The sequence below is a fragment of the Microtus ochrogaster genome, assembly GCF_000317375.1.
Source record: "Microtus ochrogaster isolate Prairie Vole_2 chromosome 14 unlocalized genomic scaffold, MicOch1.0 chr14_random_1, whole genome shotgun sequence".
NCBI classification, from domain to species: Eukaryota; Metazoa; Chordata; class Mammalia; order Rodentia; family Cricetidae; genus Microtus; species Microtus ochrogaster.
Genome location: NW_004949096.1, coordinates 17,328,706 through 17,333,599, shown reverse-complemented (window position 1 = coordinate 17,333,599; position 4,894 = coordinate 17,328,706).

The following is a 4,894-nucleotide window of genomic DNA, read 5'->3' as shown; positions in this document are numbered from 1 at the left end:
GGGTTTCACTGAGACAGCTAATCTATGCCACACTGGAGTCCATACAAAATTCACAAGAATGCATATAAGAATCACAACCTAACAGAAACTGTCATGAGAAGACTCAGATTACAATGCTTGTTCCCTCCCTGGCATTATCAGTGCCCCAGCTTTGACAAACCTCCACACTGAAAGTACTGTCTCACACACACAAACACAGAGAGAGAGACAGAGACAGAGAGACACACAAGGAGAGACAGAGACAGAGACAGAGAGAGACACACAGAGAGAGACAGAGAGACAGAGACACACAGAGAGAGCAGAGAGAGACAGAGACAGAGAGACAGAGATACACAGAGAGAGCAGAGAGACAGACAGAGACAGAGAGAGACACACAGAGAGACACAGAGAGACAGAGACACAGAGAGAGAGAGAGAGAGAGAGAGAGAGAGAGAGGAGTTAAACTGCAGTCTGAAGGAGATCTCTCGGCCCACTGATGTCAGGACAGACGCTCTTGCCTTGGATGTTAAAGTTGGTAAGGTTAGGGTGCAAGACGAATTATAAAGGGAAGACAGAAAGACTTGGCCTTTCTGGGCCAGCAGTCCAAAAAGTAAGATGTCTCAGGTTTCAGGGTTAGCCCTTTGAACCATTTCACAGAGTCGGGAGAGAGGCCAAGGACGGATTGCTAGAGAGACACACAGCTTCATGACCAGGTCTGGACTCTGCTCTTCAGTGGGCCCGCATGGCTATGGAATTCTGTCAATATATAGACACCTCCCCAGTTTCCTGAACAGGGTCAAGGGGAGGCTGGCCCCTCTAGTTGAGAACCCCCACAGGTCCTTAACTCAAGGTTGTTGCCGTAAAGGACAACTGGCATGGGCCTCCTGGGACCACAGAAACTCAGTGAGAATCAAACCCCGGATGAGGGCCCGGGCTTGACAAGATGGGGAGGCTTTTGAAGATTTAGCTCTGGTAAAAGCAGGCAGAGTGGTGTAGGGAAAGAGAGCACAGGCTGGGCACCGATAAGATGGCTCACTGGTTAAAGGCACCACTAGGCCTGACAACCTGACTTTCACCCCCAGAAGCAGCAGCTCACACCCAGCTGGGACACGGATTCTAGCTCTAGGCCTCAGTCTCCTGCCTCCTTCAGAACATGGGCCTGGCTGGGCCCCAGCCTGAGGGCTGCCTACTTAACGGCTTTCTTTACATCAGCACTTCTTTTATATTTTGTTTTACTTAAACAAGTTTGTTTTTTTTAAACAGTGATATGTCCTACCACAGCCATAAATGGAAAAGCAGTGCCAGGTTGCTATAAATAGAAGGATATCATAAAAACAAACACAGTGTGAATAAAACGGTGTCATTAAACTACAACAATGGATCTTCAGCCACAATAAAAGAAAGCATAACCAGATCCCACTGGCTCTTTCACCTAAAAAAGGCTGACCACTCTTAGGCTTATTCCCTCTTGACGATCATTGAAGATCGGAAAGGATCTATAAACGTGTTAGCAATCATCTTGGGACACCCCCACATCAGGAAATGTGACACCTATATACCTATAAGAAGTAAAAACACTTCTTTCTCCCACAAAATAGGGACCCCTGAAAGTTTAGTTCCAAAAGACATAGGCCATACTCTGTCCCTGTGAGACTAGTTTCCTGTGCACACAGCCATTTCTGTCTTAATGCTTCCACAGGTAAAGTTGAGCAAACTACCCGTGGGATCCCTTTAACTGTTCTATCAAAAGAGCAAGAAAATTCCCCAAATTGTAGCTTCTCTGGGGTTTCTAGGAAGGCAAAGGAATTTTCTAAGGAGATAGAGTGGAAAGAGAAGACAGGCAGCCCAGGTAAAGGACAGCCAGCCTTGACCAAGCAGACTGCAGGTTAGAATAGCCTGGCTCAGAAGGTTCTAGATTCTTCTTTGCCCATTCCAAAAACCAAAACAAAAAACAAAACAAAAAAAACCTTGTGGAGAATTCATTGTAATATGGCGATGCTGAGAAAGCATAGCAGGTTGGACAGATGGGGAGTCCTGGTAATGACATGGGCCTCCTGACTCCCGGGCTGGGATCTCTTGGCTCCCTGATTTAGGGAGGGATGTGGTATTTAATATTTTCAATTTGACAGAAACTATAATCATCTAGGTCTTAGGTTCTAGGAGGTGAATCTCTGATTTTGTCTATGAGGGCATTACTAACTTATGTTAATTGAAGTGGGAAGGTCTGTCTTAAGTGTGGGCAGCCCCATTCCACAGGCTGGGGTCCCAGACTGGAGAGTAAGAAAAAGGGAGCTGAACACCAAAATGCACCTCTACTTCCTGACAGTGGATGAACACGGCCAGACGCCACACCTTCCCCACTGTGTATTCCTCGAGACTGTCCGCCCTTCAAACTGTGAGCCAAAATGAAACTGCTCCTTCAGCTGTGGCTGTCATGGCAACAGGAGAGTGATATAGGAAGTGTGGGGGAAATGGATTTTGAAAACACTCACCTCTCTCCCAAGAAGTTCTTCAAGGTTCTTTTCTCTAACACCCACTAGAAGAAAAAGCCCCAAATGTCTCATTGGCTTTAAAGTCTCAGGTCTGTCAGAATCAGCTTGGGCTAGACAACTCAGGTGCTGAGGCTCAGGTGTCCCTGGACACGGGACACCTGGAGCAAGCTTCTGCAGTGACATCCTGTACAAAGAGCCCTGAACCAGAAGTCAGCAGCCTGCAGCCTGGAACTCTGCCCACACCAGTCCTCAGTGTTTCCAACTGGAGAACAGGGCCCTAGACATGAGCATGGGCTCTGATTGGGCTGTCAGGCCCTGCTCCAATACCCTGAGAATCATGAAAAATGGCAGGAACACCACCTCCTTGTTCCAGTTCAATTAGGTCCCTTCGTCATTGGCTCTGTGCCATGGAAATCCATTTGAGATTTAAAAGAGCATGTGTCCTTTACAAAGAAATAGTTCGAAAGCCAGTGCCTCCAGCTTTATTACATTATGGCCAGGAGACAGTGAACTTCTTACTGCGGAATGCTGCCTTGGGTCTCCAGCACCTTCAGTGGAGGTTGCTTCAGACATAAAGAACCCCAACTGTACTGCCTGGAACTAGCAGCTTAAAGGCTCTGATCTCTCTCTCTCTCTCCTTTCGTGTGTGTGTGTGTGTGTGTGTGTGTGTGTGTGTGGTGACGGGGGCACACATATGGCTGTCACAGGCCTACCTTGTGGAGTCAATTCTCTCCTACCTTTATACGGTTCCAGGGACTGAACTCCAGCGGGCAGACTTCCTTCACTAGCATTTTATTCTTGCCAGCCCAAGCCACCCGATCTTCCCAAAGACACTGAGGTGACCACCCTTCTGTCATTGACGGTGGTGCAATTCTCAGGGAAATCTCTGGCAAGGCACGTGGTCCACACCAGGTAAAGTGGAGCCTGGGTGATGCCTCACCCCCACCCTCAAGGGGCTGACCTTCCGGTCTAATCCAGCCTCCCCAAGGCAGTCTACACTTGAAATTTTTAATCATTGTCGCCTTTATTTTTTTCTGAATTGTCTTCTTTTATGTGCAATTAGCAATCATTTCCCCAAACATTGACAGTTCATTAAATGTACACCCAGGAGTGATTGCATTTGTTTATCTTTCCAAAGCCTTTCACAGAAATAAATCCCTGGGTCCCAAGAGTTTCCTACAAGCTTGGAGAGCTGTGCTCTTGCATTTTGAGTCCTGGAGCAGCTGTCAACCTCAGTTTTCTGCCCTTCTCCCAATGCAGCACTCCAGACAGCCCAGTCACGTCTTTGAGATTTTAGTACAAGGCCCCCAGGGCGCACTACCTCCTCCACCCCAGAGAAGGAATATTTGGATTCATGTGTGTACTCACACATACACAAACAAACACACAAATGTTGCAGAAAGGGGCAGGGGTCTGGAGCCTCTGGCTGCATCAGGTTCTTCTTGCACTTTGTGGCTTGACTTTCTAGAAAGCAAGTATGAGAACAGCATGGAGAACGCGCACCTGGGGATGCCTACTGCACTTCTGCCCGCCCTCACTGTCTCTTTAAACTCTGAACAAATGGGATGATATCAACAACTGCCATTCAGGAAACGCTTCCTTTTGCCCATGCCTGGGTGGAAAAGTTGGACATACTCAGATTTAAAACCTTCATTCATCAACTGTGTGTCTTCAGTCATGCTATTTTGCCTCTGTTATTTTCATTCATTGTCTTTTAACATGTGGAGTGCCAGTGATGTTCTAGACACTGGTAAGATATTTAACTGTCTTCCTGCTCACTTAAACCTCCTCACAGTCCATGGGCAGGCGCAATCAGGAAGCCCATTTGTTCAAAGGGAAACAACGGGGAGCTACCTAGAGGGCTGCCTGTGATGAAGCTGAAGGACCCCATCACATGGGGCTCAGAGAATGAGGGATTGGTGCTCGGTGGTAAGAAAAGAGTCATCACTGGCTGTGGTCTGGAAGCCTGCTCAGGCACCGGCAGCAGTTGGGATCAGAGTAGGCCACCTGGCTTCTGGTAGATCTTCCTCCTTGGTCACAACGACACAGCTAAGTTCCACACAGGTCCTTCCAGCAAGAGGGACTATTGCTACCTTGGTCCTCCAGGCAGCTCAGGCTGGATTCTCTCCTCACTAAAGCCATGGTGGAGTTCTTAATCCTGGTCCTGGTGCCTCAGCCTTAATTAAAAATAAGGTATCTACAGGTGGTGAAGTTTAGATAAAGCACTAATTATTCCAGTGTCCCTGTCAAAGTGGAGTGATGGACATAGAAACAGACATATGACAGCAAACCAAGGGGCACCTAGGACAGTTGTCTACCAGATGGGCAAGAAGGAAGCCACCCAAGGGAGGTGAAACCTGACGTGACAGCTGTCTGTCCTTCTGTGTCACTTGAGTGGTAGCTCTTTGCTAGGACAGTTTAAG